The following is a 14,243-nucleotide window of genomic DNA, read 5'->3' as shown; positions in this document are numbered from 1 at the left end:
GCAGGAAAAAACCTGATCTGCACATCTCTAGTTGTTTTTGATCAGGAGTGGACCAAAAACACCCCTGAGTAAAGGGAGGCAATAATAGCTCAGGATGAGGTGGAAGAAATTGATCTTTTCACACATTATCTCATAACATACAGCGGTGTGCCGACATTATCTGATATATAATGTCACAACATGTTGACAGTTTTAACAATTATGTGAGAAACATATTCAAGAGTTACATGCTGCAGCTTTAAGCCTAAAAAAATCCAAAACTTTACTGCTATTCATTAAACGGACTGGAAACGTGACCTACCACACAACGCAAAAACACAGCATAACAAGCTAAAATCATAGTTTAAAAGTAAATCAATTTGGACAAAATGCATTGTGTACTGTTTATAGGCTACATGCATAATATTTCATTACAAATTGGCTTTTTCTTTCAAAAACTTATGTTCATAATGTGTCAGTTGAACCACTTATTGTGAACACATTTTTAATGCTCAACACTATCTACATTATACAGTTAAATTTCTTATTTGACAGAAAAAGGTAACCCCACCAAAAGGTAGGGCATCAAAAAATTGGGATAAACTCTTGTTGTTCCTCTCCACGGAAACCTTTAGTAAAAGGCGAAAGATTTATACGATCTGAAAAGAAACAAGAGTGCATGACCTACACAAGATGTTGGTGCAGCATTTCTTTTGACGTCATATCCACTTGAGTGACGGTTCTATTTGAATGAACAACATAACTCATTTCAAACTTCAGGATGCAACTCGCATAAAAAATATATATTTTTTAAATATTTCATGAAATTGTCACTATGTACTGACAGTATAGTATGTAACAGATAATCAGTGAAATTATGAAGCTCCTCTGCTTTAGCCCTGTGCTATCTAGGAACAACCAATCAGACACAGGGGGAGGGTCTTGGCGGTGTCAATCAAAATCTGCTCATCCTCCTCCTTTCAGTACATTGTTTTTCCGCTATTAGCACATTTAGCAGCTAGTACATGAAGTTGGATGACAGCATGAAGACCCTCCTCCTAGCTCTGATCGGTTGTTTTTAGAGGTGTGCCGATCGATCGGCCACCGATCATAATCGGCCGATTTCCGTGAAAAAGTGTATGATCGGTGATCGCCGATCCCGGTCTCTTGTTGCCGATCACACAAACTGATCACCTGCATCTCATTTCGCAGCCTGCCTGTGCAGCTGGTCTCCTCTTTCCTTCATTCTGCGCAAACGCGCAGCAACAAATTCTAAGCGATGTGGAACTACAACGCACTGAGTGAATGGGGAAATTTGCGTGTTGCAGCTGAAAATTACCTCGGGGTGAAGCGGGTCAAAATGCATCAGCACGACGAATCTAATACGACATAAAAACAATGTCATACTTGACGGAGTTTGGCTACATCGAGGCTCACTGCAGTTAAAAAGACATATGGAGGATCAGATGGCAGGTAAAGCAGCGCACAGCTACAAACACTCACCCGGATTAGCACGACGGTCAGAAAGCTAAACAAATAACCCGTAAAATAATTTAAGTCTTCGAGCTGCGATGTAAGAAGCTTTTTCTGTTCTCGCTGTTGAACCGCTGCTACGCGCTACAGGAGTTTCGCTTCTGCTCCACCTGGTAGAGACTCTAACACCGAACCTCTGCTTAAAGCTGCAGCATCTAACTTAAAATAATACATTTTACATACGTATTAAAACTTTCGTTGTCCTGACATGAGACAGATAATCTCTGGAAAAATAATCGATCTCCTCCTTGTTCTGCATAATTACTCCGCTCAGTCAGAAACAGCCAATCAGAACTAGCAGTAATCAGCTAGCCGCCATGCTATCAGGAAGTTTCATTCAGTATCTCAGGATTGTTTATTTTAATGGATCCTGTATTTGCCTTTGAATGTTAAGTTTTATACTTGATTTTTTTGGCAATGTTGAGAGGTTTTATTTTGGCTCATTGCATTATTTAGCCTCTTCAGAGCCATCATATATTTTCAGTCTGATAAAGATAGTATTACCGATAGCAGTACAATTTGCACAATGTCTGTTTTGTTTTCTTCTTGGAAAAAGTGATTAAAAACAAGTTTTTGTCTAAATTAAGGTGAATTCATGGTTCCTTTTTCCACATAAGGAACCGGTAGTGCTTATGATTACAAAATAAAATTATTTGATCGTTAATCGGCCGTGATCGGCTCTCATGGGTGATCAGAATCGGCAGGAAAAAACCTGATCTGCACATCTCTAGTTGTTTTTGATCAGGAGTGGACCAAAAACACCCCTGAGTAAAGGGAGGCAATAATAGCTCAGGATGAGGTGGAAGAAATTGATCTTTTCACACATTATCTCATAACATACAGCGGTGTGCCGACATTATCTGATATATAATGTCACAACATGTTGACAGTTTTAACAATTATGTGAGAAACATATTCAAGAGTTACATGCTGCAGCTTTAAGCATAAAAAAATTCAAAACTTTACTGCTATTCATTAAACGGACTGGAAACGTGACCTACCACACAACGCAAAAACACAGCATAAGAAGCTAAAATCATAGTTTAAAAGTAAATCAATTTGGACAAAATGCATTGTGTACTGTTTATAGGCTACATGCATAATATTTCATTACAAATTGGCTTTTTCTTTCAAAAACTTAGATTTGAAAATAAATTTTATGTGTCAGTTGAACCACTTATTGTGAACGTATTCTTAATGCTCAACACTATTACATTATACAGTTAAATTTCTTATTTGACAGAAAAAGGTAACCCCATCAAAAAGTAGGGCATCAAAAAATTGGGATAAACTCTTGTTGTTCCTCTCCACGGAAATCTTTAGTAAAAGGCGAAAGATTTATACGATCTGAAGAGAAACAAGAGTGCATGACCTACACAAGATGTTGGTGCAGCATTTCTTTTGACGTCATATGCACTTCAGTGACGGTTCTATTTAAATGAACAACATAACTCATTTCAAACTTCAGGATCCAACTCTCATAAAAAAAAATATATATATATTAAATATTTCTTGAAATTGTCACTATATCTTGACAGTAATCAGTGAAATTATGAAGCTTCTCTGCTTTAGCCCTGTGCTATCTAGAAACAACCAATCAGACACAGGAGGAGGGTCTTGGCGAAACAAATAATAAAATAATTGATCTCCTCCTTGTTCTGCATAATTACTCCGCTCAGTCAGAAACAGCCAATCAGAACTAGCAGTGATCAACTAGCCGCCATGCTATCAGGAAGTTTTCATTCAGTATCTCAGGATTGTTTATTTTAATGGATCCTGTATTTGTCTTTGAATGTTAAGTTTTATACTTGATTTTTTTGGCAATGTTGAGAGGTTTTATTTTGGCTCTTTGCATTATTTAGCCTCTTCAGAGCCATCATATATTTTCAGTCTGATAAAGATAGTATTACCGATAGCAGTACAATTTGCACAATGTCTGTTTTGTTTTCTTCTTGGAAAAAGTGATTAAAAACAAGTTTTTGTCTAAATTAAGGTGAATTCCTGGTTCCTTTTTCCACATAATGTAACCGGTAGTGCTTATGATTCAAAAAAAATTATTTGATCGTTAATCGGCCGTGATCGGCTCTCATGGGTGATCAGAATCGGCAGGAAAAAACCTGATCTGCACATCTCTAGTTGTTTTTGATCAGGAGTGGACCAAAAACGCCCCTGAGTAAATGGAGGCAATAATAACTCAGGATGAGGTGGAAGAAATTGATCTTTTCACAGATTATCTCATAACATACAGCGGTGTGCCGACATTATCTGATATATAATGTCACAACATGTTTACAGTTGTAACAATTATGTGAGAAACATATTCAAGAGTTACATGCTGCAGCTTTAAGCCTAAAAAAATTCAAAACTTTACTGCTATTCATTAAACGGACTGGAAACGTGACCTACCACACAACGCAAAAACACAGCATAACAAGCTAAAATCATAGTTTAAAAGTAAATCCATTTGGACAAAATGCATTGTGTACTGTGTGTAAATATGCATAATATTTAATTACAACCTGGCTTTTTCTTTGAAAAACTTAAGATTTGAAAATAAATTTTATGTGTCAGTTGAACCACTTATTGTGAACACATTTTTAATGCTCAACACTATTACATTATACAGTTAAATTTCTTATTTGACAGAAAAAGGTAACCCCACCAAAAAGTAGGGCATCAAAAAATTGGGATAAACTCTTGTTGTTCCTCTCCACGGAAATCTTTAGTAAAAGGCGAAAGATTTATACGATCTGAAAAGAAACAAGAGTGCATGACCTACACAAGATGTTGGTGCAGCATTTCTTTTGACGTCATATCCACTTCAGTGACGGTTCTATTTGAATGAACAACATAACTCATTTCAAACTTCAGGATGCAACTCTCATAAAAAAAATATATATATTTTAAATATTTCTTGAAATTGTCACTATATCTTGACAGTAATCAGTGAAATTATGAAGCTTCTCTGCTTTAGCCCTGTGCTATCTAGAAACAACCAATCAGACACAGGAGGAGGGTCTTGGCGAAACAAATAATAAAATAATCGATCTCCTCCTTGTTCTGCATAATTACTCCGCTCAGTCAGAAACAGCCAATCAGAACTAGCAGTAATCAGCTAGCCGCCATGCTATCAGGAAGTTTTCATTCAGTATCTCAGGATTGTTTATTTTAATGGATCCTGTATTTGTCTTTGAATGTTAAGTTTTATACTTGATTTTTTTGGCAATGTTGAGAGGTTTTATTTTGGCTCTTTGCATTATTTAGCCTCTTCAGAGCCATCATATATTTTCAGTCTGATAAAGATAGTATTACCGATAGCAGTACAATTTGCACAATGTCTGTTTTGTTTTCTTCTTGGAAAAAGTGATTAAAAACAAGTTTTTGTCTAAATTAAGGTGAATTCATGGTTCCTTTTTCCACATAATGTAACCGGTAGTGCTTATGATTAAAAAAAAAAATTATTTGATCGTTAATCGGCCGTGATCGGCTCTCATGGGTGATCAGAATCGGCAGGAAAAAACCTGATCTGCACATCTCTAGTTGTTTTTGATCAGGAGTGGACCAAAAACACCCCTGAGTAAATGGAGGCTATAATAACTCAGGATGAGGTGGAAGAAATTGATCTTTTCACAGATTATCTCATAACATACTGTCACAACATGTTGACAGTTTTAACAATTATGTGAGAAACATATTCAAGAGTTACATGCTGCAGCTTTAAGCCTAAAAAAATCCAAAACTTTACTGCTATTCATTAAACGGACTGGAAACGTGACCTACCACACAACGCAAAAACACAGCATAACAAGCTAAAATCATAGTTTAAAAGTAAATCAATTTGGACAAAATGCATTGTGTACTGTTTATAGGCTACATGCATAATATTTCATTACAAATTGGCTTTTTCTTTCAAAAACTTATGTTCATAATGTGTCAGTTGAACCACTTATTGTGAACACATTTTTAACGCTCAACACTATCTACATTATACAGTTAAATTTCTTATTTGACAGAAAAAGGTAACCCCACCAAAAGGTAGGGCATCAAAAAATTGGGATAAACTCTTGTTGTTCCTCTCCACGGAAATCTTTAGTAAAAGGCGAAAGATTTATACGATCTGAAAAGAAACAAGAGTGCATGACCTACACAAGATGTTGGTGCAGCATTTCTTTTGACGTCATATCCACTTCAGTGACGGTTCTATTAGAATGAACAACATAACTCATTTCAAACTTCAGGATGCAACTCGCATAAAAAATATATATTTTTTAAATATTTCATGAAATTGTCACTATGTACTGACAGTATAGTATGTAACAGATAATCTGTGAAATTATGAAGCTCCTCTGCTTTAGCCCTGTGCTATCTAGAAACAACCAATCAGACACAGGGGAGGGTCTTGGCGGTGTCAATCAAAATCTGCTCATCCTCCTCCTTTCAGTACATTGTTTTTCCGCTATTAGCACATTTAGCAGCTAGTACATGAAGTTGGATGACAGCATGAAGACCCTCCTCCTAGCTCTGATCGGTTGTTTTTAGAGGTGTGCCGATCGATCGGCCACCGATCATAATCGGCCGATTTCCGTGAAAAAGTGTATGATCGGTGATCGCCGATCCCGGTCTCTTGTTGCCGATCACACAAACTGATCACCTGCATCTCATTTCGCAGCCTGCCTGTGCAGCTGGTCTCCTCTTTCCTTCATTCTGCGCAAACGCGCAGCAACAAATTCTAAGCGATGTGGAACTACAACGCACTGAGTGAATGGGGAAATTTGCGTGTTGCAGCTGAAAATTACCTCGGGGTGAAGCGGGTCAAAATGCATCAGCACGACGAATCTAATACGACATAAAAACAATGTCATACTTGACGGAGTTTGGCTACATCGAGGCTCACTGCAGTTAAAAAGACATATGGAGGATCAGATGGCAGGTAAAGCAGCGCACAGCTACAAACACTCACCCGGATTAGCATGACGGTCAGAAAGCTAAACAAATAACCCGCAAAATAATTTAAGTCTTCGAGCTGCGATGTAAGAAGCTTTTTCTGTTCTCGCTGTTGAACCGCTGCTACGCGCTACAGGAGTTTCGCTTCTGCTCCACCTGGTAGAGACTCTAACACCGAACCTCTGCTTAAAGCTGCAGCATCTAACTTAAAATAATACATTTTACATACGTATTAAAACTTTCGTTGTCCTGACATGAGACAGATAATCTCTGGAAAAATAATCGATCTCCTCCTTGTTCTGCATAATTACTCCGCTCAGTCAGAAACAGCCAATCAGAACTAGCAGTAATCAGCTAGCCGCCATGCTATCAGGAAGTTTCATTCAGTATCTCAGGATTGTTTATTTTAATGGATCCTGTATTTGCCTTTGAATGTTAAGTTTTATACTTGATTTTTTTGGCAATGTTGAGAGGTTTTATTTTGGCTCATTGCATTATTTAGCCTCTTCAGAGACATCATATATTTTCAGTCTGATAAAGATAGTATTACCGATAGCAGTACAATTTGCACAATGTCTGTTTTGTTTTCTTCTTGGAAAAAGTGATTAAAAACAAGTTTTTGTCTAAATTAAGGTGAATTCATGGTTCCTTTTCCACATAAGGAACCGGTAGTGCTTATGATTACAAAATAAAATTATTTGATCGTTAATCGGCCGTGATCGGCTCTCATGGGTGATCAGAATCGGCAGGAAAAAACCTGATCTGCACATCTCTAGTTGTTTTTGATCAGGAGTGGACCAAAAACACCCCTGAGTAAAGGGAGGCAATAATAGCTCAGGATGAGGTGGAAGAAATTGATCTTTTCACACATTATCTCATAACATACAGCGGTGTGCCGACATTATCTGATATATAATGTCACAACATGTTGACAGTTTTAACAATTATGTGAGAAACATATTCAAGAGTTACATGCTGCAGCTTTAAGCATAAAAAAATTCAAAACTTTACTGCTATTCATTAAACGGACTGGAAACGTGACCTACCACACAACGCAAAACACAGCATAAAAGCTAAAATCATAGTTTAAAAGTAAATCAATTTGGACAAAATGCATTGTGTACTGTTTATAGGCTACATGCATAATATTCATTACAAATTGGCTTTTTCTTTCAAAAACTTAGATTTGAAAATAAATTTATGTGTCAGTTGAACCACTTATTGTGAATGTATTCTTAATGCTCAACACTATTACATTATACAGTTAAATTTCTTATTTGACAGAAAAAGGTAACCCCATCAAAAAGTAGGGCATCAAAAAATTGGGATAAACTCTTGTTGTTCCTCTCCACGGAAATCTTTAGTAAAAGGCGAAAGATTTATACGATCTGAAGAGAAACAAGAGTGCATGACCTACACAAGATGTTGGTGCAGCATTTCTTTTGACGTCATATGCACTTCAGTGACGGTTCTATTTAAATGAACAACATAACTCATTTCAAACTTCAGGATCCAACTCTCATAAAAAAAAATATATATATATTAAATATTTCTTGAAATTGTCACTATATCTTGACAGTAATCAGTGAAATTATGAAGCTTCTCTGCTTTAGCCCTGTGCTATCTAGAAACAACCAATCAGACACAGGAGGAGGGTCTTGGCGAAACAAATAATAAAATAATTGATCTCCTCCTTGTTCTGCATAATTACTCCGCTCAGTCAGAAACAGCCAATCAGAACTAGCAGTGATCAACTAGCCGCCATGCTATCAGGAAGTTTTCATTCAGTATCTCAGGATTGTTTATTTTAATGGATCCTGTATTTGTCTTTGAATGTTAAGTTTTATACTTGATTTTTTGGCAATGTTGAGAGGTTTATTTTGGCTCTTTGCATTATTTAGCCTCTTCAGAGCCATCATATATTTTCAGTCTGATAAAGATAGTATTACCGATAGCAGTACAATTTGCACAATGTCTGTTTTGTTTTCTTCTTGGAAAAAGTGATTAAAAACAAGTTTTTGTCTAAATTAAGGTGAATTCCTGGTTCCTTTTCCACATAATGTAACCGGTAGTGCTTATGATTAAAAAAAAATTATTTGATCGTTAATCGGCCGTGATCGGCTCTCATGGGTGATCAGAATCGGCAGGAAAAAACCTGATCTGCACATCTCTAGTTGTTTTTGATCAGGAGTGGACCAAAAACGCCCCTGAGTAAATGGAGGCAATAATAATCAGGATGAGGTGGAAGAAATTGATCTTTTCACAGATTATCTCATAACATACAGCGGTGTGCCGACATTATCTGATATATAATGTCACAACATGTTTACAGTTGTAACAAGTATGTGAGAAACATATTCAAGAGTTACATGCTGCAGCTTTAAGCCTAAAAAAATTCAAAACTTTACTGCTATTCATTAAACGGACTGGAAACGTGACCTACCACACAACGCAAAAACACAGCATAACAAGCTAAATCATAGTTTAAAAGTAAATCCATTTGGACAAAATGCATTGTGTACTGTGTGTAAATATGCATAATATTTAATTACAACCTGGCTTTTTCTTTGAAAACTTAAGATTTGAAAATAAATTTTATGTGTCAGTTGAACCACTTATTGTGAACACATTTTTAATGCTCAACACTATTACATTATACAGTTAAATTTCTTATTTGACAGAAAAAGGTAACCCACCAAAAAGTAGGGCATCAAAAAATTGGGATAAACTCTTGTTGTTCCTCTCCACGGAAATCTTTAGTAAAAGGCGAAAGATTTATACGATCTGAAAAGAAACAAGAGTGCATAACCTACACAAGATGTTGGTGCAGCATTTCTTTTGACGTCATATCCACTTCAGTGACGGTTCTATTTGAATGAACAACATAACTCATTTCAAACTTCAGGATGCAACTCTCATAAAAAAAAAATATATATTTTAAATATTTCTTGAAATTGTCACTATATCTTGACAGTAATCAGTGAAATTATGAAGCTTCTCTGCTTTAGCCCTGTGCTATCTAGAAACAACCAATCAGACACAGGAGGAGGGTCTTGGCGAAACAAATAATAAAATAATCGATCTCCTCCTTGTTCTGCATAATTACTCCGCTCAGTCAGAAACAGCCAATCAGAACTAGCAGTAATCAGCTAGCCGCCATGCTATCAGGAAGTTTTCATTCAGTATCTCAGGATTGTTTATTTTAATGGATCCTGTATTGTCTTTGAATGTTAAGTTTTATACTTGATTTTTTTGGCAATGTTGAGAGGTTTTATTTTGGCTCTTTGCATTATTTAGCCTCTTCAGAGCCATCATATATTTTCAGTCTGATAAAGATAGTATTACCGATAGCAGTACAATTTGCACAATGTCTGTTTTGTTTCTTCTTGGAAAAAGTGATTAAAAACAAGTTTTTGTCTAAATTAAGGTGAATTCATGGTTCCTTTTTCCACATAATGTAACCGGTAGTGCTTATGATTAAAAAAAAATTATTTGATCGTTAATCGGCCGTGATCGGCTCTCATGGGTGATCAGAATCGGCAGGAAAAAACCTGATCTGCACATCTCTAGTTGTTTTGATCAGGAGTGGACCAAAAACACCCCTGAGTAAATGGAGGCTATAATAACTCAGGATGAGGTGGAAGAAATTGATCTTTTCACAGATTATCTCATAACATACTGTCACAACATGTTGACAGTTTTAACAATTATGTGAGAAACATATTCAAGAGTTACATGCTGCAGCTTTAAGCCTAAAAAAATCCAAAACTTTACTGCTATTCATTAAACGGACTGGAAACGTGACCTACCACACAACGCAAAAACACAGCATAACAAGCTAAAATCATAGTTTAAAAGTAAATCAATTTGGACAAAATGCATTGTGTACTGTTTATAGGCTACATGCATAATATTTCATTACAAATTGGCTTTTTCTTTCAAAAACTTATGTTCATAATGTGTCAGTTGAACCACTTATTGTGAACACATTTTTAACGCTCAACACTATTACATTATACAGTTAAATTTCTTATTTGACAGAAAAAGGTAACCCCACCAAAAGGTAGGGCATCAAAAAATTGAGATAAACTCTTGTTGTTCCTCTCCACGGAAATCTTTAGTAAAAGGCGAAAGATTTATACGATCTGAAAAGAAACAAGAGTGCATGACCTACACAAGATGTTGGTGCAGCATTTCTTTTGACGTCATATCCACTTCAGTGACGGTTCTATTAGAATGAACAACATAACTCATTTCAAACTTCAGGATGCAACTCGCATAAAAAATATATATTTTTTAAATATTTCATGAAATTGTCACTATGTACTGACAGTATAGTATGTAACAGATAATCTGTGAAATTATGAAGCTCCTCTGCTTTAGCCCTGTGCTATCTAGAAACAACCAATCAGACACAGGGGGAGGGTCTTGGCGGTGTCAATCAAAATCTGCTCATCCTCCTCCTTTCAGTACATTGTTTTTCCGCTATTAGCACATTTAGCAGCTAGTACATGAAGTTGGATGACAGCATGAAGACCCTCCTCCTAGCTCTGATCGGTTGTTTTTAGAGGTGTGCCGATCGATCGGCCACCGATCATAATCGGCCGATTTCCGTGAAAAAGTGTATGATCGGTGATCGCCGATCCCGGTCTCTTGTTGCCGATCACACAAACTGATCACCTGCATCTCATTTCGCAGCCTGCCTGTGCAGCTGGTCTCCTCTTTCCTTCATTCTGCGCAAACGCGCAGCAACAAATTCTAAGCGATGTGGAACTACAACGCACTGAGTGAATGGGGAAATTTGCGTGTTGCAGCTGAAAATTACCTCGGGGTGAAGCGGGTCAAAATGCATCAGCACGACGAATCTAATACGACATAAAAACAATGTCATACTTGACGGAGTTTGGCTACATCGAGGCTCACTGCAGTTAAAAGACATATGGAGGATCAGATGGCAGGTAAAGCAGCGCACAGCTACAAACACTCACCCGGATTAGCATGACGGTCAGAAAGCTAAACAAATAACCCGCAAAATAATTTAAGTCTTCGAGCTGCGATGTAAGAAGCTTTTTCTGTTCTCGCTGTTGAACCGCTGCTACGCGCTACAGGAGTTTCGCTTCTGCTCCACCTGGTAGAGACTCTAACACCGAACCTCTGCTTAAAGCTGCAGCATCTAACTTAAAATAATACATTTTACATACGTATTAAAACTTTCGTTGTCCTGACATGAGACAGATAATCTCTGGAAAAATAATCGATCTCCTCCTTGTTCTGCATAATTACTCCGCTCAGTCAGAAACAGCCAATCAGAACTAGCAGTAATCAGCTAGCCGCCATGCTATCAGGAAGTTTCATTCAGTATCTCAGGATTGTTTATTTTAATGGATCCTGTATTTGCCTTTGAATGTTAAGTTTTATACTTGATTTTTTTGGCAATGTTGAGAGGTTTTATTTTGGCTCATTGCATTATTTAGCCTCTTCAGAGCCATCATATATTTTCAGTCTGATAAAGATAGTATTACCGATAGCAGTACAATTTGCACAATGTCTGTTTTGTTTTCTTCTTGGAAAAAGTGATTAAAAACAAGTTTTTGTCTAAATTAAGGTGAATTCATGGTTCCTTTTTCCACATAAGGAACCGGTAGTGCTTATGATTACAAAATAAAATTATTTGATCGTTAATCGGCCGTGATCGGCTCTCATGGGTGATCAGAATCGGCAGGAAAAAACCTGATCTGCACATCTCTAGTTGTTTTTGATCAGGAGTGGACCAAAAACACCCCTGAGTAAAGGGAGGCAATAATAGCTCAGGATGAGGTGGAAGAAATTGATCTTTTCACACATTATCTCATAACATACAGCGGTGTGCCGACATTATCTGATATATAATGTCACAACATGTTGACAGTTTTAACAATTATGTGAGAAACATATTCAAGAGTTACATGCTGCAGCTTTAAGCATAAAAAAATTCAAAACTTTACTGCTATTCATTAAACGGACTGGAAACGTGACCTACCACACAACGCAAAAACACAGCATAAGAAGCTAAAATCATAGTTTAAAAGTAAATCAATTTGGACAAAATGCATTGTGTACTGTTTATAGGCTACATGCATAATATTTCATTACAAATTGGCTTTTTCTTTCAAAAACTTAGATTTGAAAATAAATTTTATGTGTCAGTTGAACCACTTATTGTGAACGTATTCTTAATGCTCAACACTATTACATTATACAGTTAAATTTCTTATTTGACAGAAAAAGGTAACCCCATCAAAAAGTAGGGCATCAAAAAATTGGGATAAACTCTTGTTGTTCCTCTCCACGGAAATCTTTAGTAAAAGGCGAAAGATTTATACGATCTGAGAGAAACAAGAGTGCATGACCTACACAAGATGTTGGTGCAGCATTTCTTTTGACGTCATATGCACTTCAGTGACGGTTCTATTTAAATGAACAACATAACTCATTTCAAACTTCAGGATCCAACTCTCATAAAAAAAATATATATATATTAAATATTTCTTGAAATTGTCACTATATCTTGACAGTAATCAGTGAAATTATGAAGCTTCTCTGCTTTAGCCCTGTGCTATCTAGAAACAACCAATCAGACACAGGAGGAGGGTCTTGGCGAAACAAATAATAAAATAATTGATCTCCTCCTTGTTCTGCATAATTACTCCGCTCAGTCAGAAACAGCCAATCAGAACTAGCAGTGATCAACTAGCCGCCATGCTATCAGGAAGTTTTCATTCAGTATCTCAGGATTGTTTATTTTAATGGATCCTGTATTTGTCTTTGAATGTTAAGTTTTATACTTGATTTTTTTGGCAATGTTGAGAGGTTTTATTTTGGCTCTTTGCATTATTTAGCCTCTTCAGAGCCATCATATATTTTCAGTCTGATAAAGATAGTATTACCGATAGCAGTACAATTTGCACAATGTCTGTTTTGTTTTCTTCTTGGAAAAAGTGATTAAAAACAAGTTTTTGTCTAAATTAAGGTGAATTCCTGGTTCCTTTTTCCACATAATGTAACCGGTAGTGCTTATGATTAAAAAAAAATTATTTGATCGTTAATCGGCCGTGATCGGCTCTCATGGGTGATCAGAATCGGCAGGAAAAAACCTGATCTGCACATCTCTAGTTGTTTTTGATCAGGAGTGGACCAAAAACACCCCTGAGTAAATGGAGGCAATAATAACTCAGGATGAGGTGGAAGAAATTGATCTTTTCACAGATTATCTCATAACATACAGCGGTGTGCCGACATTATCTGATATATAATGTCACAACATGTTTACAGTTGTAACAAGTATGTGAGAAACATATTCAAGAGTTACATGCTGCAGCTTTAAGCCTAAAAAAATTCAAAACTTTACTGCTATTCATTAAACGGACTGGAAACGTGACCTACCACACAACGCAAAAACACAGCATAACAAGCTAAAATCATAGTTTAAAAGTAAATCCATTTGGACAAAATGCATTGTGTACTGTGTGTAAATATGCATAATATTTAATTACAACCTGGCTTTTTCTTTGAAAAACTTAAGATTTGAAAATAAATTTTATGTGTCAGTTGAACCACTTATTGTGAACACATTTTTAATGCTCAACACTATTACATTATACAGTTAAATTTCTTATTTGACAGAAAAAGGTAACCCCACCAAAAAGTAGGGCATCAAAAAATTGGGATAAACTCTTGTTGTTCCTCTCCACGGAAATCTTTAGTAAAAGGCGAAAGATTTATACGATCTGAAAAGAAACAAGAGTGCA

The 14,243-nt window shown here is 36.4% G+C and overlaps 1 protein-coding gene and 9 non-coding genes across 10 annotated transcripts in view; all 10 read right to left on the bottom strand.

Annotated features, from left to right (window-relative positions):
• Positions 1–14,243, bottom strand: part of hyal3 (hyaluronidase 3) — a 53,173-nt gene that overhangs the window by 21,934 nt on the left and 16,996 nt on the right. The window lies entirely within an intron of this gene.
• Positions 544–658, bottom strand: LOC145552389 (U5 spliceosomal RNA). The gene has a single exon (XR_014088424.1). It is a non-coding gene; the product is annotated as a U5 spliceosomal RNA (small nuclear RNA).
• LOC145552377 (U5 spliceosomal RNA) lies at positions 2,764–2,879 on the bottom strand. Its single transcript, XR_014088412.1, has one exon. It is a non-coding gene; the product is annotated as a U5 spliceosomal RNA (small nuclear RNA).
• On the bottom strand, positions 4,168–4,282 carry LOC145552371 (U5 spliceosomal RNA). Its single transcript, XR_014088406.1, has one exon. It is a non-coding gene; the product is annotated as a U5 spliceosomal RNA (small nuclear RNA).
• LOC145552385 (U5 spliceosomal RNA) lies at positions 5,535–5,649 on the bottom strand. The gene has a single exon (XR_014088420.1). It is a non-coding gene; the product is annotated as a U5 spliceosomal RNA (small nuclear RNA).
• LOC145552375 (U5 spliceosomal RNA) lies at positions 7,749–7,864 on the bottom strand. Its single transcript, XR_014088410.1, has one exon. It is a non-coding gene; the product is annotated as a U5 spliceosomal RNA (small nuclear RNA).
• LOC145552386 (U5 spliceosomal RNA) lies at positions 9,146–9,260 on the bottom strand. Its single transcript, XR_014088421.1, has one exon. It is a non-coding gene; the product is annotated as a U5 spliceosomal RNA (small nuclear RNA).
• Positions 10,507–10,621, bottom strand: LOC145552380 (U5 spliceosomal RNA). The gene has a single exon (XR_014088415.1). It is a non-coding gene; the product is annotated as a U5 spliceosomal RNA (small nuclear RNA).
• Positions 12,726–12,839, bottom strand: LOC145552392 (U5 spliceosomal RNA). Its single transcript, XR_014088427.1, has one exon. It is a non-coding gene; the product is annotated as a U5 spliceosomal RNA (small nuclear RNA).
• Positions 14,128–14,242, bottom strand: LOC145552370 (U5 spliceosomal RNA). Its single transcript, XR_014088405.1, has one exon. It is a non-coding gene; the product is annotated as a U5 spliceosomal RNA (small nuclear RNA).

Source organism: Poecilia reticulata, chromosome 7, assembly GCF_904066995.2.
Source record: "Poecilia reticulata chromosome 7, P_reticulata-male-v2, whole genome shotgun sequence".
NCBI lineage: Eukaryota > Metazoa > Chordata > Actinopteri > Cyprinodontiformes > Poeciliidae > Poecilia > Poecilia reticulata.
Note: the sequence above shows the minus strand (reverse complement) of the source record. Positions and strands in the feature narration are given on the sequence as shown.